Source organism: Schistocerca cancellata, chromosome 3 (genome assembly GCF_023864275.1).
Source record: "Schistocerca cancellata isolate TAMUIC-IGC-003103 chromosome 3, iqSchCanc2.1, whole genome shotgun sequence".
NCBI classification, from domain to species: Eukaryota; Metazoa; Arthropoda; class Insecta; order Orthoptera; family Acrididae; genus Schistocerca; species Schistocerca cancellata.
Window position 1 is genome coordinate 705,117,489 of NC_064628.1, and position 27,076 is coordinate 705,144,564.

General features: G+C 46.2%; 3 non-coding genes across 3 annotated transcripts; all 3 read right to left on the reverse strand.

The window, feature by feature from the left end:
- Positions 1 to 1,376: 1,376 nt before the first annotated feature.
- Trnaw-cca (transfer RNA tryptophan (anticodon CCA)) lies at positions 1,377 to 1,448 on the reverse strand. Its single transcript has one exon. It is a non-coding gene; the product is annotated as a tRNA-Trp (tRNA).
- Positions 1,449 to 13,784: 12,336 nt separating this feature from the next.
- Positions 13,785 to 13,856, reverse strand: Trnaw-cca (transfer RNA tryptophan (anticodon CCA)). The gene has a single exon. It is a non-coding gene; the product is annotated as a tRNA-Trp (tRNA).
- A 12,576-nt stretch (positions 13,857 to 26,432) lies between these two features.
- On the reverse strand, positions 26,433 to 26,504 carry Trnaw-cca (transfer RNA tryptophan (anticodon CCA)). Its single transcript has one exon. It is a non-coding gene; the product is annotated as a tRNA-Trp (tRNA).
- Between the last annotated feature and the right edge of the window lie 572 nt (positions 26,505 to 27,076).

Below are 27,076 nucleotides of genomic sequence, written 5' to 3' on the forward strand. Positions count from 1 at the left end.
GTGGTCGTATCTTCAGATAGTGAGATGAGCCGGTCTGGTCCGGTTCCTCCGAATCCTGTGACACGACGTTTTCAGCCGCAGCAACTGCGGCATGGCCCTCGTCATCAGGAGTTACCCGTTGCTCCGACGGGGCAGCGGGTAAGGCTGTCGCCTCTATCCGGTTCGCGACCATTTTTCTCATGTGGTGACGTGCGAGGATCTGCCTCCTCTACTGGTAAGTGGTCCGGTTCCGGTCCTCTGACTGCTGCAACGTAACTCACCGGCAACGTCTGCATAGTCGCAGGGCTTACGGCTTCTCCCACGGGTAACTGCGCTATTCTCCTCTGCATGCAGTCCGAGCGAACATGTCCTTCCTTACCACAACCTGAGCACGTTCGGGGTTGCCCTTCATACATTACAATGGCTCTACATCCACCGACGTGTATATACGAAGGGACGTGACGCCGAGATCAATTTTTACCCCGCCGCACCCCATTGAGAACAGGGAAGGTATTGAAAATTGTCCACTTCTCCGCTGTATTACTTAAGACCGTGCCATACGTATTTAGAACAGTATCGATCTGCCCTGCAGGCACCACAAACGGAAGTTCAAAGATCCTTATGGTCCTGACGCCAAGTTCCGCCATTTCAATCGTCACATCCCCCACGTTACCGTCACAATGGTTGAATTTGAAGCGACCTCCCGAAGAGGCTATTACTCGCGCACAGCATTCTGTGTTCGCCATCTTCACATAGACTGTTCGGCTAACTATCGACAAATGGATCCCGATCACTTCGTCAAATTGTAACTTCACTACATCGCGCAAAAAGGCCTTTATTTCGTATGGCTTAGGTCGTGCATAATGGTCGTCTAAACTACAGTGTGTTTTTACGGAAATGAGATTCCATCGTTACCACGCATGCATGACTAACTGCCTCGAGCAAAGGCTAGTCCCACCGTGTTTACTCACCACTCGCCGTGGCGCTGGCACGGAACAGCGGGGACGTAAACAGCGCACGTCCGCGCACCTCGCCAGCCGCGAGTAGACTGGCGACTGGGCTATACACCCTTTCACGATCTCTCTATTCCCATGACTTAAGGAAAAATATTATACTGTGCCTGCCTAAAGACGTCTAATCGAGCAAAATATTGCGTAATCATTATCTCTCAGTTATATGTTAGCGTTAAACGATATAAGTAACAAAAATGCTATACATCTCGCGCCAGGAAGAAGTGGGAGTCGGCGCCTTCACCTTAATGTCAGAATACGAACATTGAACTAGTAGCTTTTTTTTTTTTTTCCAAGCAGGTTCTGTTCATCCGTTCTCTGTAATCGTTTGGTATCTGATTAAACTGACATACTCGCCTATGGCTTTCGTAAACGAGGATTTCATTGTGACTCCGACGTGATTTGAGCACGCAACCTTCTGATCTGGAGTCAGACGCGCTACCGTTGCGCCACGGAGTCGACGCTGCTTAGGTCTTATCATGAAGAGGTTCCTCGACACTTACTGTACCGCTTAAACCTAAGAAATAATGACAGTAGGATCCACGAGAGACTCGTCCCAGATGTAGTTGCTCTGGCGGGGGTATAACTCGGTGGTACAGTTTCGCTTGAGACGTGACAGCGATCGAACGTGCCTTAACTTCCGTGTCGTCGTAGCGCCGCAAGCCGTGTTTACGTCATTTCTGTGACTGTGATTGTGCGTGTTATTTTTGAGTTTTTGTCCATTCTCATCGTCTTGTTTCTCTTACTAGCGGTTTCGGCCGCTTATCGTTACAGTTATGGCAAAATCGGTTTCCCGTAAGAATACATTATGTTTTGACAAGGCATCGCGTCGTGTGCAACCAAGCTCCATGGAAATCTCGATTGTATTGTGGATATCATTGGGATAACTAAAGACCAGGTTCACACAGCGTACTGTGATATGGCGGATTACTGTTTCTTTGTCAAGTTTCTCAATCCGTTACAACTGGAGAAAATCTTGCAGAAAACTGGAGGAAAGGTGGGTTTCCATCATCGAGACCAGTCGGTGAGTGCCGTGATACTCACCAATGCCGATGTAGAATATACACAGGTTCGGGTATTCAATTTGCCACCAGAAGTTGATAATTACATGTTGAAAGATGTTCTTGCTAAATACGGTGATATTCAGCAAATCAGAATGGAAAAATGGTCTAGCCAACACAATTCGCAATGCTACAGTGGGGTTCGATCTGTTGATATGAGCATTAAAGTTAATATTCCCTCGAATATCGTGGTCTGTGGCTATAAAGCACATGTCGTTTATAGTGGGCAAGTAGAAACTTGTTATATTTGTAACGAGAGCGGACAATTACGCAGTGATTGTCCTCGGCGGGTTTTCGCGCTTAAGAACACCTTACAAAGACGCCAGAGGTTGACGCTAGCTGATATTATGCACTAACATCAGAATTTGGGGGAGGCAACATTGCAACCCAGTACGTCAGAGGCCGTTGAACCTGCTCTTAGCAAAGAATACTTCCCGCCCTTAGCGCAAAAGAGCGAGAAGCTTCCACTTGCATTCAGCACAACGTTATCGGTCGGTAACAAACGACGCCGCACCTGTGACGATAGTGGAACTGATGAAGAGTTGTCGGCCACCGACCAGATCTCTGTCACGGACGTGAACCCTCCCTTGGAGGAAACCCTTGCCGTGGACATCATAGATGAGGGCTCCGACGCCGCTGCTTCCAGGGCGGCACCAGTCAACAACAGTGCCGACCAGTGTTTACAGCTGACTGTTGTGACGCCGCCGGCCGGCCCGCCACAACACGACTTGGATGCGCAACAAGAGGACGACCGTCCGATTTCTGCTCTACAGACACACGACGAGGAAGTTGGCCTGCAGACCGTTGTAAACACCTACCTGCCCCTCAACGAACACAATCAACCTGAGAAGCCGGAAGACAGTTTACCAACAGACCGTGTGGATACAAACAAAAATACCTTGCCTTCCAACGCCGCGATTTCGAACGTGTCAGCTCCAGTGGAGGAAGCCGACACACCGACTGCCGATTTCAGTCATGAACCGCCCACCCCACCTTCTGCCATGGAACTCCCGGCTGGTGGACGACGGAAGACTAAACCCAAACCAAATGTCTCTGCAGCCCGAAGGAAGACTCTGAATAAAGGAGCCGCGGAATCTGGACGCGAACCTGGCACTGTAACTTCGCAGTCTGACAGTGCGAAGGGCTGGGCCGCTAATGCAATGGAACATTCTCCCTCCTCCGATGGGCACGACCCAGGCATGTAAATTTCTGTCTCTTAATATTAACAAGATCACGTCAGCTTTGAAAACAGCGATGTTGCGACAGTTTATCTACGACTCTGAAGCCGATGTTGTACTCCTATCGGAAGTGTCTATATTAAGTCTCACCGTCCCTGGTTTTCTTACGATAGCTAATACAACGAAAGACAAGGGCACAGGCACAGCCATTTTATTACGCGAGGGCATGCCTGTTCGAAGTACTGAAATATTCGAATGTAGTAGAGGTACTGCTTGTCGAATTTTTGACGTCACCATAGTGGACATCTACGCTCCGTCTGGTTCGACTCACAAATCTGACAAGGCCAAATTTTTTAAAGAAGACATCATCTATTTGTTGCGACGGAACCCATCACATTTAATACTTAGTGGCGACTTCGATTGTGTCCTCAATCGAAAAGATCAGTCTCCGGACTTAAATTACTGTCGGGAATTGCATGATCTGGTGCGTCATCTGCGAATGAAGGATGCATGGGAACTAAAGAACCCCACTAAGGTTAAATTTACGTACTTTACTTCGACGGCATGCAGCCGCCTTGATCGGATGTACATCACGGACAATATCGGCCATCGTGTTCTCGACACAGATGTCATTCCAGCTAGCTTTTCAGACCATTGTGCTCTTGAAGTAACGATCAGTTTAGACAAACAGCGGACTCGCCGATTCCGGAATCAATGGAGCCTCAATGTTTCTCTCCTGACGGATAATTACATACAAGATGTTCCTCATACGAAGTGGACGGACTGTCTCAAGCGAGGTTGTAAGTACGCTACCAATATCGCCTGGTGGATTGAGGTAGTAAAACGGAGGATGAGACAAACTCTGAAAAACTATGGCTGGCAACGAGCCCAGGATACCAAACGAACCATCGATTTTTACCAGACGGTATTGCGGGAGTTGTATGCACAAGTAACCGTAACGAATACGAACTTGTAAGGGATCAAGAAAATCAAATCCAAACTACTAGCCATCGAGCGTACACAACTTGGGGGGCTGCAGACCATGGCTAAAACCAAATCGCTCAAAGAAGACGAAGTCACGTCCCTGTACCACCTAATCAAAGACCGTGCGAATCGCCAGAGAACGTTTATTGAGGAACTTGAGACCGATGCCGATGCTGGGGTCCCCCTCACTCATCAGAGGGATACCTTCGCGCCATTAACGAATATTTTACTCAACTGTACTCGCAATGTGCTACCCACGGCAATGCTGACGCTGAGATCTTCTTCAGTAGTCACGCACGCCGATAACTGCGCGATATTGCATGATTTTGATGCGGATGACGTCCTGGACCTGATCGCTGCTTTCCCGTCACACAAATCCGCCGGCCATGATGGGCTGCCAAAAGAATTTTATGTACGCTTCTGGCCTCTCATTGGACAAACCTTTACAGCAGTCCTCAACGAGGTGATGAGAGGGACTAACTTGCCGGCAGACCTTCAGGAAGACAGAATTGTCTTGGTTCCCAAACATAAACACCGGAAAAATCTTTATCATTATCGTCCGATAACTTTACTGAACTTCGATTATAAAACTTTTGCCAGAGCACTCAATAGCAGACTGACGGCGGTGGCGAAAAAGGTGGTCGAAAATTATCAATCCTGTTTCCCTGGTCGGTCCATTATGACACCCATCTCGTAATATAGACACATTATATCAATACCGTCGGTCACTAACGTGAACTATGCACTTCTATTTGTTGACTTTTGTAAAGCGTTCGATCGTGAGCGTCATGACTATTTAATACGGTTCCTGTAGCACTGTGGGTTAAATGACAGCGTTATTGCCGTCATACGACAGTTAAGAACTGGTATCACAACGAAGGTTGTCCTAAATGGACAGCTCTCGCCGCCTATCGAGATTCAGAGAGGGGTGCCGCAGGGGAGCCCCATCTCCATGCTATTGTTCGTACTGGCGCTCGTACCATTACTACGCTCCATCGACGATAAACTGACCGGCCTGCCCACGGCCGGAACTTCTTTTGTAGTTCGCGCTTATGCCGATGATGTCGGGGTTTTAATCCGGGCCGAAGATGAAATACGCATCCTTAAATCCGAAACTGATGACTACTGCCGTGCCTCTGGAGCACAAATCAACGCCGATAAATGCAGATTCATCAACTTCCGTGAACTGGAGACCGTAACTGTCCCGTGGGCAAAAACTGCGGAAAACCACAAACCGTAGGTGTGATTGTCGATCGATGCCCATTGAAAATGTGTGCCAAAAATTGGCGGCGGATCGCCGATACCATGCACGGCGCTATTCGCGAAAACAACTGGCGGTATATGAACCTGCTTCAACGTATTCGTCTCCTCGACACTTACATTTTCCGTGAAGCCTACTACATGGCCCAAGTTTTTCCGATTCCAAAGCTACAGGCGAAGCGACTTACGAAAATCTCCAACCAATTTCTCTGGAAAGGGAACATATTTAAACCGAAATATACCACACTGACCCTGCCGAGGAAAGCTGGAGGACTCAATTTACCAGGCATCGACAGAAAGTGTACGGCCTTGTACATCAAACGTATTACCACGTTGTTAAGGAAGGAACCACTCAGTGTAACTCATTGGCTCTTCCAAATTTTACGTCCTATAGACCTCCGTCGACCCACTGCTGTAGGAAAAATCAATTTTAAACTACAACATGTCCGGTACTATTATTTCGAAGTAAGTTACATCGGAGGCACCGTTGTTCACAGGACGGATTTCTCGACAACGGTTCTGCTCGACAGATGGCATCAAACCACGATACACCACCCCATGGAAATCAAACACCAATCCAATTGAATATAGTCTGGCACAACATCAGTTTATCCATCCATACTTCCGTTGTGGCATCCACGTGGTACCAGGTTGTTAATAGTGTTATCGCTACAAATGAACGGTTGCACTGAATAGGCGATGTGCGCGTTGTGGCCTGGTCGATACCTTACGCCACAGATTTAGACGCGGTGGCCATCTACTTAACTGGAAGTTGAATTGCTCTCTCTGTTTATTGATTGGATAGCCACTGAATTGCTATTTATTTATTTAATGGGATAATAATAATTATTAAAAGGTGGCAATTTTATTTAAGCACTGTTTTTACTCTTTCCATTGTTGCGAGTCAGCGATAGTGCAATGCTGCTCGCTTTGGAGAATACACGTTTTATAAGAATTATTTGGTCCAGGAAACACTTTTACGATCACGGTTACGATTTAGACGGTATTCGCGTAATTGTACTGATTAAAAGTTATCGTTTCCGAATGACGCAGGTTCGATTAAAGCTGTGTGCACTTTTGCGCGTGTAATGAAAATATTCATAACACGTCGCGTAACAAAAAGAAACACGCGAATCACAACCGTGATCAAACGAAGAAAATATATGATAACATAAATGTTCTTCGCTGTTATTCAGGACAGGCTCAGATTAGTCCTTGCAATTTTTAATTATAGGAAATCACAAGACGTTACACTTTAGAGATATTTGTTTTGAATAACTTGTATTTACCTTCTCTCTCTCTCTCTCTCCTTTTTACAGCCTTTATACCTTCACATCGATTAAGGAACTTTTCCTTCTCTACCGACCAGTACGAGAACAAAATTCAGACTCAACAAAATGACTTACATCGAATTATTACAAGCTTAACCCTTCACAATCATACATAGTTTCGTAGTACAAACAATGCTAATTTATTCCGTGCACTAGCAAGTCTTTGATATACTGAGCACAAAAATGAAAATAATAAAATTATAATTACATTTTTAATATCCTGAATACTTCTTTAAATCATGAAAATAAGGTTTGACATCGTCGTAATATTAATTTTCATCGTTGTAGCACTACAAAGTGGGTGCAACAACTTTTGGGTCTTTTAACTCTCAGCAGTGCAGCCAGTTACTCCACAGATTTACTCCTCTGGCCAGACACCACATATTATCCTGCGACCAAGAACAACACTGTCATGTGGCTACTGGGACACTATGTGACATATGTTATTTGCCACAACGGCGACGACGATCTCATAAGTTTCGAAACTTACATGCGAACAGCACAATGGCAAATGAAACGGTTCACCGCAGTCAAAAAGAACTTTGGCAACCTGATAGACATTATTTTTGAAAAGCAAGGAGTTGGGTAAAACCTACTCACTACTCACTGGTACCATTCCACGTAAACGACCGGACCTTCCGATTCAACAATACGAGCACTTCAGCAGCGACAGGCACCGATTACTGAATAGGAATTCTCAGACAAATCCTCACGAGAACATGTAAAGAAAAAATAGAACAAAATGGTGTAAAGGTTATTACGAAAAAAAGTGGTAAAATAAAAGAAAAAATGGTGTAACATGAAAAAACGTATAGTTCGACCTCATAGCGGGAGGACGATACCTGCAACAGCCTGGGCTGCGATCCCCCCCCATTGAAATGTTCCTCCAAAGCCTTCGGTATGGCGTACGGAGTGCATCTCAAACATGTATTTGCAACACACAGCGACAATCGTCATTTGTTTTTTTTAGAGATACTGAAAAATGAAGGGGGCACCCGGGATTGAACCGGGGACCTCTCGATCTGCAGTCGAATGCCGAACCGAGACTCGAACTCGGGACCTTTGCCTTTCGCGGGCAAGTGCTCTACCAACTGTTTTTGTTTTTTTTGTTTTCTGGGTCTCCTTCCTCCTCTTCAACCCATCCTTACGCTCGCCAGAAGTTGCCTCCTCGGCCTGGCTTCATCGCCATTAAATACTTCTTCCGTAAAGGAAACAAACTTGTTTTCCTTTAAATCATTCCCCTACGTAATGTTCTTCTTCATGACGAAGTAAAAAGACTTCTTCTGTAAAGAAAAGAACAGTATTTTCCTTGAAAACATTCCCCTGCCCGTCCTCCAACAAGGTGGCACTGACTCAGCTGACACGCGATCCTCAAAACTCGTCTTCTCGAAATTAATAAGCTTTCACTTTATATACCCCAAGCATTAAAGCTTGGCCTCGTTTATTAAGTGATCCTTTCTTTTTCGCCCAGGTTTCCTTCTCGTAGTTGTGAGGGCAGAAGTCGCTGATGTCCGCAGACCGTCCTGTGGAGTGCTGGAGTGTGATGTTAGGCAATGTTCCTTTGGATAAAGTGACATTCAAAACGTGAGTCCACAAACTGAAAACTTTCTCTCGACTATCTATGATAGTACAAAACGAACTCCTAATGTAAGCAACGAAAAACAAAGAACACAAAAAAGTACAAGTAAAGTAATTGTGAACTTGGATGAACGAACAGGTGTTCAGTTTTTAAAACCCATCTGTTCGTCTAGCATCCTCTTATAAGTCTCTTCATCGTATGTGTGTCATATCGTCACTAGTTGTAATGCCGCGATATAATTGGCAAACTTTCTCTTATATTTTGGGTCCCTCATCAGTAACTTAGCCTGTGTGGCTGGGTATACTCTGTAGCTCATGTATGTCCGGTCTTCCTGGGCATTAATGATGTAGTGCAGCGTTTGCGCTGCCAACCACGTCCACGTGTTCTTTTTGGTTACCGGATAGTAAGTTCCATCCGGTTGGAGAATCGATGTTAGAGAGATGTTCTGCGTTGTTGTCCTGCAGATCGATGCCATGGTCCTACGACACCAGTTCAATATATGGCCGTTCTCACCACAGGCACAACGGTGTTGTAAGTTGTCGATGACATTACATTCTCGACACTTGTCTGACACCGACAGATGTATTTTATGGAGTCGCTCTCTAGTTGGTATTGTCTGATTGACAATTTTGTACCAAGTGGATCGGACGTCAGTGCCTAGAACACTGTTATTGATGTTTGTCCAGATTCTAGTCCAATCCGTAGAGGGGTACTTCGTCACCATGCGGTTGGCTCTTCCAGTTTCGTTCATCAGCCGATATAGTTGAGCAGATGTTAGATCACTTAATGGAGCACTCGATTTCGAGTTCAGGTAGCTGGCTTCTAAGAGAAACATTCTGATATGATTCGCCTTATAATGCACTTACCCCAGGTTTATTGGTATTAGCATGTTGTATGGTTGATATGTCCTTCTGGCCATACGAAGTGCGCTGTCGGGGTATTTGTGGCACAGCTGCAGTGTATTACGTACGAGGAGAGCCTTGCATTTCGTTGGGACATCTGTTAGACCCAGGCACCCTTCCGCCGGAGGGAGAGTGACGACGTTGATCCCCACCTTGAATATCTCACCCCTCCAAACATACCATCCGACTGCCGACATGATGCCCCTGGCAATAGTGTCTACCACCGGGAGAGCCTGCCCAACATACCAGATTTTGGAAAGGATCTTGGTATTGATGAATTGAACTCGTTGAAGCAGATTCTGTTCTCTGCTTTTATTTTGTTGAAGGCAGGCTTTCGTGATTGCCAAGAGTTCTTTCCAATTGACTGCCGTTGTTCTTATAGGGCAACTGCTCATTTTTATACCTAGCAGTTTGACAGTCTCGCACAGCCTATATGGACAAGTTACATCTGTCGGAAAGTCTCCCCCAATCGCCAATAATCTGGTCTTCGCATAATTTAATTTGGAGCCTGATGCTCGTTCGTATTCAGTGATACTGTCAGTGATCTCCCGTAGCTCCTGCTCCGACCATATGACAGCTCTCACGTCGTCCGCATAGGCAATACATTTTATGTTGCAAGAGTAGACAGTTAAGCCCTGAAGTTTGCAATGGAGCATCCGGAGAAGTGGCTCAATTGCTATTATGTAGAGAGGCATAGACATGGGGTATCCTTGTCTTACTGATCTTTCAGTAGGAATCGGTCGGGTGAACTGACCATTAACAATGACCTTAGAAGTGGCAGCGGTGTACATATTTTGAATCACTGTAATGAAGTCGTAACCGAATCCAAGATGTTTCATAATTTGGAACAGATAGCGGTGCGAAACCCGGTCAAAAGCCTTACATTGGTCTAAAGCGAGAATTGCTGCAGTTGGCCGTGTAATTGCACTGAACGAGATGATCTCTCTGTAATCCGCAAGACTTTTGAAGATAGTGAGTCCAGGTACTGCTACTGACTGGCTGTGATGGATTATTGTCCCTAGGACGTTTTTAATTCTATTTGAAAACACACGGGCCACAATCTTATAGTCGGAATTCAGGAGGGAGATTGGTCGAAAATGATTGATGTCTTCGTGTGGGTGTTGTTTCGGAACAAGTACAATTAAACTGCCATTGAAGTCTTCTGGTAGTTGCAGACCTGCTCTAATTTCGTTACGTATATGCACAAAACAATTTTCCAGTAGATGCCAGTATTCCTTATAAAATTCAATGGGAAGTCCATCCGCGCCAGGGGATTTATTAGGCTGAGCCTTCCTCAAGGCCATCTTAATTTCATCCGCAGTGACTTCACTCATCAGTGACTCCCTGTCAGCCTCGGCTAGTTTCGCTGTTAGAAGATCCTGCATGGCGGAGATGATCTCATCATCTGTCGGGTCTGCCATATAGTGTCTCCGGTAACAGTCAGTGATATAATCCTTTATTTCCATCTGAGTCGTCAAGAAGCTGCCATCTTCCGTTTTCAATTTACTGATCAGTTTTTGTCTGGCTCGTCGTTTCTCTCTGCCGAGGTGGAACGAGGATGGATGTTCATCGGAAGTACTGTTGGTGTCTCTAGAGCGGATTTTGGGACCTTCCATTTGTTTCCGTTTCAGTAGTAACAACTTTGCCTTAATCCTTTTAATTTGTGCGATGTTTTCGTGCGTGACAGACGTTTCGGAGTATAAATCACGTAGGCATCTAAAGTAAAATTCAAAGGTCTCCTTTTGCAAGCGGCTCCAGGAGTAGCTATAGGCCTTCAAGCACCTAATAAGTCGAGGCTTCGTGTAGTGGCACCACCACATCCTGAGACGGAAAAGTAGCCTGTCTGTGTAGACTCGATTCCCAGACCTCCTGCAACTGTTCTCGTAGCCCTTGCTCTCGGAGGATGCCTACATTTAATTTCCATCGTGTTTTGCCACGGAACGTTTTCTGTCTGGTCATACGAATGGTACAGTGGTAGGCCAAGTGGTCTAAGAAATATGTTGGCCACGTTTCAGTTGCCGATATTTGACCCCTCAGAGTTTTCCCCACATAGATCCTATCGATGGGGCTGGCAGTTTGTGCGGTGTAATACGTAAAGCAGCTTTGGTCCCCATGTAGTATTTCCCATGTGTCCTTCAGTTCTAGCTGACGCACTGTTTCTGCGAGAGTTGGACAACCATTAAAATTCGGCTTTTGATCTTTAAGCTTTAAAACGCAGTTGAAGTCACCCCCAAGTACCACGTCTTCTGGATTCCGTCGTAACAGATATAGCAGGTCAGTATCAAAGAACTGGGCTCTACGCATTCCTTTTTGATTACCAGAAGGGGCGTAGATGTTTATAAATCGTATACCGTGAATTAGACACGAAATGCCTCTCCCGTTTTCCAGTAGTTCGACGTCAGAGATGGTCACTCCCTCATTGATTAGGAAAGCCGTACCGGAGGAGCTATCCGGAGTGGTGTTTTTTACCACTTCGCAGCCAGGAACGTCTAGGTGGAGGTCACCTCCTGCAGCATCACAACATCTGCGTCACATCTGTAAAGATAGTCGCGAAGACTGTACAGCTTCTGAGTCGAGGTAATATTATTGATATTTAACGTGGCTAACTTGTAGTCCTGAAACGGAGGAGGCATTTCCAGCTGGTGGTGCGAAGTCTCAATCCAAGTGTTGAAGGGAGACGTCGGTGGGAACCATTAATAAGTATCAGAAAAGTAATCAGCGTCCCCTGTCGGAGTTGTTGAAGCAGGTCCTGTCCTTGTGAGCTCTTCATCCCTCACAGCTGAGGAAGCACCTTTCGCCGAGCCGACCTTATCCGTTTCAGTGTCCACTGCCATGCCTTCTACGTCATCTGCCCAGTCGCAAACATTAACTGAGTCCCTCTTGGTCCGTGAGGCTGTCTCAGCCAGACGGAGGTGTGTGGAGCTATCCCTGAAGACCCGCCGTGTAGTCTTTTCCCCTTCAGCGAGAGCGTGGTCTCCCACCTCTGAATGGGGCTTCGTGGTGTCTGCCACATCGCTGGTGCCTCTGTTGCTTCTCATCAGGTGTTCCATGTAGGGCATCGGTAAGGTCGCTGGCATTTTCGGCAACCTCTGGAGATGAAACGCTATCTTGCCCACCAGTTAATTCTGCCGTGTGTGCTGAGACAGGCATCTGTTCGTCACCAGTGTTCGAATCGTTGTTTCCTTGGGATTGTACATCACGGTGAAGGCTGGCCAAATTCGTACCCACTGACTCGTTAGTTTCCGTGGGAACCTCAGGGGTTACATCAGTGATGGCCTCTGTGGTGGAAGTTTCCAAGGTGTCACTTAGTCGTCTTCCAAGGCTTTGGAAATTGTGTCCACATCTGAACGTTCAACGTTGGCCATGTTCGTGCGGGCTGCTGCCACATATGTCAGCGGTAGTGAAGTCATCGTATTAGCTGGCACCGTGTCTCCCAGTGGCAACTGCATCACCCTTCGTTGGATACATTGAGCACCAACGTGATCAGTGGCACCGCACCCAAAGCAGGTACGCGGTTGACCGTCATATATGACGATCGCCCTGTATCCACAAATAGTAACGTAAGATGGTATGTGCCTCTGCAGTTCCATTTTAACCAACCGAACACCGTTCAGGACAGGAACCTTAAACGTCGCACATTTTTCGGCAACATTGGTGACAACTTGACCATAATTTTGGAGCACCGCGTCGATTTCGGCCACAGATACTTCAAATGGTAACTAAAAAATTCGAAGATTTCTAAGACCAAATCTTGCATGCAAAACCTTAACCTCTCCGATGCTTAAATTTAAGCTTACCACTACATGACTGCAAGATCTGTTCGCAAATATCAGCGATTTTAAACTTGATGTAGACAACGCTACTAACGATTGACAGGTGTACGCCGATAATATCGTCAAAGGATCGTTTCAGACATTCCTCAATCCATAATTCTATCTCAAAAGACTTCGGTCGTGCATAGTTGTGATCGAATACAAAGTTCAACGTGTCTCTGCGCGTTATGTCGTTCATGTTCCGGTTCTAAACATTGTCACGCAATAACACGTTATTGTGGCCGCTAGAACAGCGTCTACTCACCAGTAAACACCACTCACCCTGCAGCAGCGAGGACGTAAACACGCCGTGCGTCCGCTCGCCATGGCCGCTGAAGGGCGACACACCGACGACTGAGCTATACCCCCTTTCACGATCTTCCTATTCCCATAACTTTAGGAAAAATATTATACTCTGCCTGGCTAAAGACGTCTAATCGAGCAAAATATTGCGTAATCATTATCTCTCAGTTATATGTTAGCGTTAAATGATATAAATATCAAAAATACTAGACACTTGGCGCATGGAGAAAGTGCGAGTCGGCGCCTTCACCTTAGTGTCAGAATGCGAACATTGCACTAGTAGCTTTTTTTCAAGCAGGTTCTGTTCGTCTGTTATCTGTAATCGTTTGGTATCTCATTAAACTGACATACTCGCCTATGGCTTTCGTAAACAAAAATTTCATTACGACCCCGACGTGACTTGAACACGCAACCTTCTGATCTGGAGTCAGACGCGCTACCGTTGCGCCACGGAGTCGACGCTGCTTAGGTCTTGTCATGAATAGGTTCCTCGAACACTTATTGTACCGTTCAAACCTAAGAAATAATGACAGTAGGATCCAGGAGAGACTCGTCCCAGATGTACTTGCTCTGGCGGGGGTGTCTGCTTCGCATGCAGAGATTCCTGGGTTCAAATCCCAGCTCCTCCAATTTTTGTTTCTCCGTGCAGCAGTACATGAAAACTTTTGCCTATCACCATATTGTATAACATTCATCGTACAAGATTCTTCCCCCAAGCAAGCGGATTTCGGACAGTCCGACCTCATGGCGGGAGGACGATGACCTGCAACAAGACCCTTGGCTGCGATCCTCCCATTGAAATGTTGCTTCAAAGCCTTCGGTATGGCGTGCGGAGTGCATCTCAAACATGTATTTGCAGCTCACAGCGACAATCGTCATTTCTTTTGTCGAGATACTGAAAAACGAAGGGGGCACCCGGGATTGAACCGGGGACACCTCGATCTGCAGTCGAATGCTCTACGACTTTTTTTTTTTTTGCTGTTGTTATTTAATCTGAACCTGAAATCTTCGTAATCACCTACATCAAATATGAAAGTCTTTGATACTGATGGCAAGCCTTTTGCGCTGACTCAGCCACTGACGTGCGATAAGTTTGCACAAAACGCTAGGGCTCGTCCGGGATTTGAACACGGGACCTCCTGCACCCTAAGCAGGAATTATACTCCTAGACCAACTCTTTTAGTCTTGATCTTAACCACTTGTTTCTACACCATTTTTTCCTTTCACGATTTAATTTTTGTTTTTGGAAAGCCAGGTATCCTAGCCACTTCTTATTAGATTTAATTTTTTCGCGATTTTTTCCCTTGACGCACTAACCACTTTCTTCCCTTGCTTTGCCATGAGCTTGCTGCTTGTAAATTTTTTTTTTCTCTTGGGGATTTGTCTTGGGAAGCGACGTGCACCTATTCCTGAATACGATTTCTAAGTGCTCTTATTGTTGAATATTAAGGTTCGGTCGTTTACGTGGAATGGTACTAGTGAGTAGTGAGTATCTTTTACCAACTCCTTGCTTTTCAAAAATAATGTCTATCATGTTGCCAAAGTTCGTTATGACTGCGGAGAACCGTTTCATTTGCCACTGTGCAGTTCGCAAGTAAGATTCAAAACTTATGAGATCATTGTCGCCGTTTAGGCAAGTAACATATGTCACATAATGTCCCAGGAGCCACATCACAGTGTTGTTCTTGGTCACAGGATAATATGTGGTGTCTGGCCAGAGGAGTAAATGTGTGGAGTGATTGGCTGCACTGCTGCGGGTTAAAAGACCCAAACGTTGTCTCACCCACTTCCAGTTAAGTAGATGGCCACCGCGTGAAAATCTGTGGCGTAAGGTGTCGACCAGGCCACAACGCGCACATCTATCACTGTCGTGTAAGCCTATTCGGTGCAATCGTTCGTTTGTAGGGATAACACTATTAACAACCTGGTACCACGTGGATGCCGCAGCGGAATTATGGGTGGATAAACTGATGTTGTGCCAGACTATATATTCCATTGAAGAATTGGGTGTTTGATTGCCATGGGGTGGTGGTATCGCAGTTTGATGCCATCTGTCGAGCAGAACCGTTGTCGAGAAATCCGTCCTGTGAACAACGGTGCCTCCGATGTAACTTACATCGAGATAATAGTACCGGACATGTTGTAGTTTAAAATTGATTTTTCCTACAGCAGTGGGTGGTCGGAGGTCTATAGAACGTAAAATTTGGAAGAGCCAATGAGTTACACTGAGTGGTTCCTTCCTTAACAACGTGGTAATACGTTTGATGTACAAGGCCGTATACTTTCTGTCGATGTCTGGTAAATTGAGTCCTCCAGCTTTCCTCGGCAGGGTCAATGTGGTATATTTCGGTTTAAATATGTATCCTTTCCAGAGAAATTGGTTGGAGATTTTCATAAGTCGCTTCGCCTGTAGCTTTGGAATCGGAAAAACTTGGGCCATGTAGTAGGCTTCACGGAAAATGTAAGTGTCGAGGAGACGAATACGTTGAAGCAGGTTCATAGACCGCCAGTTGTTTTCGCAAATAGCGCCGTGCATGGTATCGGCGTTCCGCCGCCAATTTTTGGCACACATTTTCAGTGGGCATCGATCGGCAATCACACCTAAGGTTTTGTGGTTTTCCGCAGTTTTTGCCCACGGGACAGTTACGGTCTCCAGTCCACGGAAGTTGATGAATCTGCATTTATCGGCGTTAATTTGTGCTCCAGAGGCACGGCAGTAGTCATCAGTTTCGGATTTAAGGATGCGTATTTCATCTTCGGCCCGGATTAAAACCCCGACATCATCGGCATAAGCGCGAACCACAAAAGAAGTTCCGGCCGTGGGCAGGCCGGTCAGTTTATCGTCGATGGAGCGTAGTAATGGTACGAGCGCCAGTACGAACAATAGCATGGAGATGGGGCTCCCCTGCGGCACCCCTCTCTGAATCTCGATAGGCGGCGAGAGCTGTCAATTTAGGCTAACCTTCGTTGTGATACCAGTTCTCAACTGACGTATGACGGCAATAACGTTGTCATTTAATCCACAGTGCTGCAGGAACCGTATTAGATAGTCATGACGCTCACGATCGAACGCTTTACAAAAGTCAACAAATAGAAGTGCTCAGTTCACGTTAGTGACCGACGGTATTGATATAATGTGTCTATATTCCGAGATGGGTATCATAATGGACCGATCAGGGAAACAGGATTGATAGTTTTCGACCACCTTTTTCACCACCGCCGTCAGTCTGCTATTGAGTGCTCTGGCAAAAGTTTAATAATCGAAGTTCAGTAAAGTTATCGGACGATAATGATAAAGATTTTTCCGGTGTTTATGTTTGGGAACCAAGACAATTCTGTCTTCCTGAAGGTCTGCCGGCAAGTTAGTCCCTCTCATCACCTCGTTGAGGACTGCTGTAAAGGTTTGTCCAATGAGAGGCCAGAAGCGTACATAAATTCTTTTGGCAGCCCATCATGGCCGGCGGATTTGTGTGACGGGGAAGCAGCGATCAGGTCCAGGACGTCATCCGCATCAAAATCATGCAATATCGCGCAGTTATCGGCGTGCGTGACTACTGAAGAAGATCTCAGCGTCAGCATTGCCGTGGGTAGCACATTGCGAGTACAGTTGAGTAAAATATTCGTTAATGGCGCGAAGGATATCCCTCTGATGGAAATGAAATGGAAATGAGCGTTTGGCGTCATTGGCCGGGAGGCACCTCGCGGGGCAGGTCCGGCCGCCATGGCGCAGGTCTTATTACATTCGGCGCCACATTGGGCGACCTGCACGCCGGATGGGGATGAAATGATGATGAACACAACACAACACCCAGTCCCTGAGCGGAGAAAATCTCCGACCCAGCCGGGAATCGAACCCGGGCCCGGAGGACGGCAATCCGTCACGCTGACCACTCAGCTACTGGGGCGGACATCCCTCTGATGAGTGAGGGGGACCCCAGCATCGGCATCGGTCTCAAGTTCCTCAATAAACGTTCTCTGGCGATTCGCACGGTCTTTGATTAGGTGGTACAGGGACGTGACTTCGTCTTCTTTGAGCGATTTGGTTTTAGCCATGGTCTGCAGCCCCCCAAGTTGTGTACGCTCGATGGCTAGTAGTTTGGATTTGATTTTCTTGATCCCTTACAAGTTCGTATTCGTTACGGTTACTTGTGCATACAACTCCCGCAATACCGTCTGGTAAAAATCGATGGTTCGTTTGGTATCCTGGGCTCGTTGCCAGTCATAGTTTTTCAGAGTTTGTCTGTTCCTCTGCTTGACTACCTCATCCCACCAGGCGAAATTGGCAGCGTACTTATAATGTCGCTTGAGACAGTCCGTCCACTTCGTATGAGGAACATCTTGTATGTAATTATCCATTGATTCCGGAATCGGCGAGTCCGTTGTTTGTCTAAGCTGATCGTTACTGAAAGAGCACAATGGTCTGAAAATCTAGCTGGAATGACATCCGTGTCGAGAACACGGTGACAGATATTGTCCGTGACTTACATCCGATCAAGCCGGCTGAATGCGTCGAAGTAAAGTACGTAAATCTAAGCTTAGTGGGGTTCTTTAGCTCCCATGCCTCCTTCACTCGCACTAAATCATGCAATTCCCGACGATAATTGAAGTTTGGAGACTGATCTTTCCGATTGAGGATACAATTGAAGTCTCCCCAACGTATTAAATGTGATGGGTTCCGTCGCAACAAGTAGATGTCTTCTTTAAAAAAAAATTTGGCTCTGTCAGATTTGTGATTCGAACCAGACGGAGCGTAGATGTCCACTATGGTGACGTCAAAAATTCGACAAGCAATACCTCTACCACACTCGAGTATTTCAATACTACGAACAGGAATGCGCGTGATAAAATGGCTGTGTCTGTGCCTATGTCTATCGTTGTATTAGCTATGGTAAGAAAACCAGAGACGGTGAGACTTAATATAGACACTTGCGATAGGAGTACAACATCGGCTTCAGAGTCGTAGATAAACTGTCGCAACATCGCTGTTTTCAAAGCTGACGTGATCTTGTTAATATTAAGAGACAGAAATTTATATGCCTGGGTCGTGCCCATCAGAGGAGGGAGAATGTTTCATTTCATTAGTGGCCCAGTCCATCGCACTGCGAAGTTACAGCGCCAGGTTCGCGTCCAGATTCCGCGGCTCCTTTACTCGGAGTCTTCCTGCGGAGACATTTGGTTTGGGTTTAGTCTTCCATCGGCCACCAGCTGGGAGTACCATGGCAGAAGGCGGGGTGGGCGGATCATGACTGAAGTTGGTAGTCGGTGTGTCGGCTTCCTCCACCAGAGCTAACACGTTGGAAATCGCGGTGTCGGAAGGCTAGGTATGTTTGATTGTATCCACACAGTCTGTTGGTAAACTGTCTTCCGGCTTCTCAGGTTGGTTGTGTTCGTGGAGGGGCAGGTTGGTGTTCATAATGGTTTCCAGACAAACTTCCTCGTCGTGTGTCTGTAGAGCCGACATCGGACGGTCGTCCTCCTGTTGTGCATCCAAGTAGCGTTGTGGCGGGCCGGCCGGCGGCGTCACAACAGTCAACTGTAAACACTGGTCGGCACTGTTGTTGACCGGTGCCGCCGTGCAAGCAGCGGCGTCGGAGCCCTCATCTATGATGTCCACGGCAAGGGTTTCCTCCAAGGGAGGGTTCGCGTCCGTGACAGAGATCTGGTCGGTGGCCGACAACTCTTCATCAGTTCCACTATCGTCACAGGTGCGGCGTCGTTTGTTACCGACCGATAACGTTGTGCTGAATGCAAGTGGAAGCTTCTTGCTCTTTTGCGCTAAAGGCGGGAAAGACTCTTTGCTATGATCGCAAAACTAAGATCGCATAACTAAAGCAAAAATATTATACTGGCTAAAGACGTCTAATAGAGCAAAATATTGCGTAAGCATTATCTCTAAGTTATTAATTAGCGTTAAACGATATAAATAAAAATACTAGACGCTTCGCTTCTGGAGAAAGTGCGAGTCAGCGCCTCCACGTTAATGTCAGAATGCGAAAATTGCATTAGTAGCCTTTTTCAAGCAGGTTCTGTTCGTCCGTTCTCTGTAATCGTTTGGTATCTGATTAAACTGCCATACTCGACTATGGCTCCGCTGTTTAGGTCTTATCATGAATACGCTCCTCGAACACTTACTGTACCGTTCAAACGTAAGAAATAATGACGAATGCTCTACGACTTTTTTTGTCGGGTCTCCTTCCTTCCCTACAGCCCGTCCTTCCGCTCGCCGTTTGTGCCTTCTTCGGCTAGCTTCTGTGCTTTGTTTGTTGCATAAGAGATAGTAGACTGACGAAGTAGATGTATACAAGTAAAGAAAGTGGAAAGAATATAGATCCGCTACATTCTTCCGTCATTGTGCGGGAGCGATTCTTATAGGAGAGCCAGGCGTATTTGATCCTGCTGGCATCTCATGTTTACGTCAGCACATAATTGTGCTTCTACACGATGGCAAGGAGGAAACGAAATAGCCACCTTATTGCCGAAAAATGAATGAGTAACTTAATAAATAATTTCATAAAGAAAAAAAGGAATTCTGAGATTGAACAAAATATCGTTTGATCGTTCTTCAGCTCTGTCGCTATGACAATGATCGGTTCAAGAAATTTGCGTAATTTTCTTTGTATTTCTTTTGTCGTTCGAGCTTTTGATGTTCTGTCATCAGGTACATCCAATAATCTGCTTTACTCTTTGTCATAGCCGTTGAGATGTAATGGACTGTCAGACCTTTGAGTCAATTGGCTGACCTTCTTCTAGTGTTAGGATATTGTTGTGTACATAGTTCCGCGTAGTCAGCGCATACACAAGTTTCCCACTAGAGCGCGCCCCTCTAAACATAACAGCGCAGGCGCAGCGCTCGTCCGTCTCCGCACTACGAGATAGCGCTGCCTTAGAGACGGACCAAATTCTGCTTCCGCCGATCCGCGTATTAATATGTGACACGGCCAATGAGATTGCTACTAACGTAGAACCTTTTCTCCTCGAGGATCACACGCATGCAGTGATACCTGAACGCGCGAGGTATTATAACGAGTGTACAGTTCTCCGATTAGTCAGTCTGCATTTGTCTGCACCAGTATACATTAGTCTGTACCAGTCTATAGTCAAGTTTCAGTCTGCACCTAAGAAGATTGTCACATTCCTGTACATAGCCATGAAGATAAATCTATAGACACTTTGTCAAGTATCAGAGATATGTGAGAATAAGATTAACGTACCAAGACCAAAGAACTTCAGATTGTCAATTGTAAATAGCATCCAGAATCAAGTTACGTAATGTTTATGATTGTTATTATTTATATAATGTGTGTGAAAATTAATCAAGTCCTGTTTAAAGTTGGTCACCGTCAATCTGCTACTCTACGCGTGCAAGTGGCATTTCTATCGTCTGACCTAACGGCAGAAGATAAAGACGCCACGATAAGACCACGAGACATATTGCTGACACTCGCCTACTTCGTTAGAGCGACAAGTCAAATAATCTGATGGTGTGTGTACCAAAGGTCTTGAAAAGTCCCCTTAGAAAAACTATACATGACTGTGCTTAAACTGATACACAATATTTTTTTAGCGCAACGCAATGTGACTTTCAATGATCGCTACAAAAGAATGGCCCTGACCAACATTAACCTACACCTTTCACAAATCACTTACCTCACAAAAATCTTTGTTACTCTAACTACTGCAATACAGCGATCGCCACTACTGCCAGCTAAATAAAAGATTCAAACTACTGAAGGCACTAACCACTGACAGGCATAGTTAGCAAATGAAAGATTTTGATAGAGAACAAACAATGTATTTACCTTAATAGTGTTCAAAAGTCATAATATATAGCAGTTCATGACATCCCTTCTTACAAATGTACTGTTTCTGATGGATACACGTCCAGATCATCCGCTCTCAAAAATCCGCCATCTCACTTCCCCACATCCACCACTGCTGGCGGCTCACCTCCAACTGCACAACGCTACGCGCTGTTAACAGCCAACTGCCCAACGCTACAATGGCGAGTATTACAACAATGCCAACCAGCCACAGACTGCACACAGCACAGCCGGTGATTTTCATACAGAGCGCTACGTGGCGGCGGCGTTCCCAATATAAAAACCTAAATAGCCTACTTACAGTACGCACACCACAGATATGGCACGTCATCAGGCAGAAGGACATGTGTCGGTGTAATCGTGTTAGGTGACGTGCGGAGCACATGTGCTAGTTTTTGCCTGAAGAGATTCCACACGTCTTTCACATCGTCACAGACGAAGCGATGTTCGTCAGTGTCGATGACATTGCAGCTGGAACAGTTTGGTGTATGTGCCAGATGTATCGATTGCAATTTGGAGTTGGTGGGGATTTTTCTATTGACTGCGAGGTACCACATCAATCGCACATTGAATGGTAGATTGGGGTCGGATATGTTTTCCCATATGTATTTCCAGTCATAATGTCAATTTTTGTTTTCTATTCGATTGCGCAGTTTTCCCACCAGAAAGGTGTTGTAAACCTCCTTAACATGATACATGTCCTTCTCTGGTATTCTATGGCGTACATAGCTGCATTCCACAAGAAAATGTTTATAGTGGTACAGCTAGTGGGAGATGTGATGCGCATCGATTGGTGGATCTCTGCTGACTGGGGCGATTTCACGTAAGAGATGAGCCACTAAGGTCCGCGGTGATCGTTGCCACTGTTTATAAGTTTTGCTAACGTATAGCGCTTGCGCTTTAAGGTAGATGTCTGTCAGATGTAGCCCGCCATTGCGTGTCGGTAGCGTCAATGCATCATATGAAACCTTAAATATCTTACCTCTGCTGACAAAGTAACCAAGCACTGCTTGCATTTCGTGTGCTATGGTTCGTGGCAGAGGCAGCACTTGAGCAAAATAGTTGACTTTGGAAGTTATATAGGTATTGGCTAGTTGCACTTTTTGTATTGCATTTAAATTACGCAAGCTGTGTTGTTGTATGCTTGCCCGTAATGTGGTAAGTAATTTACTATATTTGAGAGCGGCTGTGCGGCGGATATTACTCGTATATTCTATTCCAAGGCATTTTATTTTTTCCACAGTGTTGATATGTCCAGCGGCTCTGATCTCTATACCCCGACAAAGATTCATAATACCAGATTTATTGCGGTTGAGTTTAGCTCCTGACGCCAGTTCGTAGGGCGCCTCAAGTTCGTGCCCACCTCGCTTTCGTCAGTTACAAGTACCCCTACATCGTCCACGTAGGCTTGACATATGATATTCTGTCCGTATATATGTAGTCCACGGAGTTCCCGAGTCAGGGACATTAAGAGAGGTTCAAGCGCAATCGCGAAAAGCGTCATGAACATGGGGCAACCTTGTCTCACCGAACTCTGAATATTGATTGGGCGACTGAGTTGTCCGTTGACACTGATTCTTGACGTGCTATTTGTCAGTATGTTTTTCACGGAGGCTATAATTTTCTGTGGGGAGTGCATGGATGTCATACTCCGGAACAGGTACGAATGATTAACTTTATCGAAAGCTTTTTCAAAGTCAAGCGACATCAGAGCACAGCGAATGTTGCTGGCTTCTGATATCGCTATAATGTCTCTGTAGTCGCATAAGGTCTGAAATATCGTTCTATCCTTTCCCACACTTGTCTGGTAAGCTCCTGTCACGATACGAATAACTGAATTGAACCTTTGCATCATGATACGGGTGAAGATTTTATAATCACTATTGAGAAGTATTATGGGTCGAAGATTCTGCACGGTTTTGCCTCCTGGTGTTTTGGGGACTAAGACCACTGTACCTTCACAGAATTCCTTCGGAAGGTCAGTTTGGGCATTTATTTTTGCATTACAGACGAGTGTCAATTCAGCGGTTAGCCCATCTGGTGCAGGTGATTTATTCTTGGGGCTCCTCGAGATGGCATCTTCGACGTCTTCGTCCGTTATCCTTGCTGCGAGCACATCAGCTTCTTCTGGAGTGACTCGCTGTGTCGTCCTAGCAGTGAGAGCTTGCTGCGCTGTTTCATCTGTCTGTGTATTGGCCAGCAACTCACTAAAGTGTCGATGGATCTCGTCTCGTATTGCAGCTTGATCTGCCAAGAGTCTCCCGTCTGAAGTTTTGAGTTCCGTCAGAATTTTGCGTTTTTGCGTTTTTGTCTTTTATTCTCTTGGAGGATGTGGTACATCGATGTTGTCTTCTCGTGTACCGCAAACGCGTTCGTATTTTACAGCCTTCGAGATGGCGTCTCTGCAGGGTGCGCAATTTTGCTTTTATTCTGTTCATATGCTCATTATTTGTTATGACTGTAGCATCCCGAACGCACAAGTCTCTTAGACAGCTGAAGTAAAAGTTTAATGTCCGCTTCCGCCAGGCGACTTTTTCACGGGAGTTTCGCCACCAACTCAGCGCCGTACCGTACAAGTGGAACTTCCTTTCACATTCTGCCGAAGTGGTGTGGAAGGCTGCGTGACATCCAGGATCCGAAAGATGAGCGACGTTTAGCTTCCACTGACCTCTCGCCCTGTAAGTTCCTTGTTTCTCTAAATTTATCGTACATATGTACGCGATATGTTCGGACTGTAAAACGTGTCGCCTTAAATTGGACGTTGCGTAAATCCTGTCGATACGACTGGCAGAATGGCTGGTGACATAGGTTAAACCGAGCTGATCACCATGTTATAGTTCCCAAGTATCTAACAGATGGAATTCTCTGACGATGTTCTCCAGCTCCAGAGATGTGTTAAAATTTGGCGTCTGATCTTTGGGACTCAGCACGCAATTAAAGTCACCCGCAAATATTATTTGTTCAAATCGCACCGCGAAAAGGGGGGCGATGTCCTCCTTGAAAAATTCGGCCCTGCGGCGCTTGTTTCCGGTTCCTGATGGGGCATATATGTTGATAAACGTGGTGTTGTTTATCGTGACAGCGAGACCTCTACTGTTCGGCAGTTTCTCCACGTCTGTAAGTAGGATCCCCTCTTTAGTCATAAACGCTCTGCCGAGGCCATTGTCATGGCCAGGATTGATGATGGCGTTGTAGCCAGTGATGTCGTCCAAAGGGATAGCCGTTACGTCTTGCAGTATTAAGATGTCAACATCAGCGGCGTACAGAAAATCTTGGAGATTCCTCAGGCTGAGGGTGCTGCTAATTTTATTTATGTTCAAGGACGCAATTCTGTACGCCTGCCAGGACGTCATGCCGATTGTACCGTGTCAGGTGGGATATTGTTTGCCAGGTGAAGTGGATGTTTGCTCCACTTTGAAGAAGTCGGCATCATCATCTGCTGCACGAGCGTCTTTGATGGTGGTTTGTTGCCGGGTGGACACATCTTGTCGACGGTCGGGTGCCGTCCGTCCTGAATGTTGTGGTATGTCAGCCATCTCTGCATCATGTCATCCGCCCAATCTCGCGTGCACGTAACTTCCCGCGTGTCCGTTTTTGGTACACGCGGAGGGTCCTTCGGACTAGCTGTACCGTCTGGAATGTGGATTCAACGGTCGAGTTCAGTGTCCTCATTTCGGGTCTTCTTTTTGTTGTTCGATCTTCCAGAGTAGTTGCCTGTGTCGTCTCCGCCAGTTCTTGGCCTATCTGTTCCGCCATTTCACGCAGGATTGGCGCGATTTCTGCTTCTCCTTGACGGGCTATTCGACGTTTCTTCCGTTTCTTCGGTAAAATAGCTGTAGGCTGCTGGTCATTATCCTCCGACGTTGCAACCGTGTCCTCTTTGTGTTGCCCGACTTCTTCGAGTGGTTTACACATGCCTCCTTCTGCCGTCGTAGCCTGGTCTTGTTCTGCACGCTTGTCAGTTTCCTCGTCTTGTGAGTGTGCTGAATCTGTCGCTTCTGTGCTGCTAGTATCCATGGCTACGTTACCATCCGGAGCGTCGGCAGAAGCAACTACCGCCCTGTGGAAACACATGTCTAGGGTGACGTCACTGCAAATTGCGGCGACGTACGTCACGGGTAGCGTGGCCATCTGACTAGGCGGGTTCGCTCCCCAGTTGGCAGTTGCGTCACACGCCGTTGAACACACTGCGCGCGGACGTGTTGGGTCGAACCACAACCCGAGCAGGTTCTCGGCTGGCCACCGTAAATGATGATCGCTCGATATCCACCAGTCCAGAAATACGATGGGATATGTTTCAGCATGTCAATCTTAACTTGCCTGACTCCATTTAATAATACTGGATACTTGAGCAAGCTGGACATTGCTGACAATGGCGCCATAGTCTCTCAGTTTGTTGTTAATTTCCTCGGGCGTTATTTCAAAGGGGAGCTCAAAGATTCAAACCGTTCTTATTCCCAAACCTGCACGCGAAACCGTGACCTGCTCCACGTGTCCGTCTGAATGTTTGAATTTTGCCACCCCACCACATGCTTCAACAATTTGGTCGCACTTGTCAGAACTCGATAACTTAAGAAACACAGTCGGACTGACAATCGACTGGTGAATTCCAATCAATTCATCCACTTTGATCTGATAAACTTTCTTCGATAAATGCCTCAGCTTCGGAAGATTTCGTTCGTGCGTAGTTCGGATCAAAAATAAACTTCAAAGTATGTCGTCGCGTTGTCTGTTACATTATGTAATTCTAGAAATGTGATCGTGTACTATAACGCAGAAAGCGCGCACTCACCACACAGCGCCCGCCGCCAGCAGCGACGAAGTAAACACGACCAGCCGCTCCGCACGTCCGCACAGCACGGCCGCCGGCGGCGGAATGACTGAGCTATACCCCCTTTCACAATATTTATATTCCCATAACTTAAGGAAAAATATTACACTCTGTCTGGCTAAAGACGTCTAATCGAGCAAAATATTGGGTAATCATTATCTCTCAGTTATGTATTAGCGTTAAACGATATAAATAACAAAAATACTAGAAATCTCGCGCCTGGAGAAATTGCGAGACGTCGCCTTCACCTGAATGTCAGAATGCGAAAATTGCACTAGTAGCCTCCTTCAAGCAGGTTCTGTTCGTCCGTTCTCTGTAATCGTTTGGTATCTGATTAAATTGACATACTCGCCTATGGCTTTCGTGAACGGAAATTTCATTGTGACCCTGACGTGATTTGAACACGCAACCTTCTGATCTGGAGTCAGGCGCGCTACCGTTGCGCCACGGAGTCGACGCTGCTTAGGTCGTATCATGAATAGATTCCTCGAACACTTATTGTACCGTTCAAACCTAAGAAATAGTGACAGTAGGAACCACGAGAGACTCGTCCCAGATGTACTTGCTCTGGCGGGGGTGTATCTAAGTAGACATACAAGCTGATTTACCAAAGTCTTTAATTGCAATTTCTGCCATATGATAGGTGCGAATGGCAATAATGTCTCTATCAACAAAACTTTCAAGTCCAGGAACAGTAAGTACTCCTGTACCTCCACGTACAATGGCAACAGTGAGCCAACCATTACCATGTGAGAATGTATCATTAATGTCAATACTAAAATTAAGTCTACAACCACAGAAAATACTAGGACCATCGACGAGAGCGTGGGCAGCAACACTCTTCACTGGAATGCGATTCTTCTTGTCCCCAGCTGTTGTGGCGAACTCGATATTCTCGATCGTTTTATAGAGTGTCTGTTTAGAACGGCGACGAATTCTCCTGTAAGGCACCGTGGCGGCGTTCAATGCAGTTGCCTGTGCAGCAGCAGCAGTGCGAATGAGCCTCTGCGCGGCACTCTAACGTAT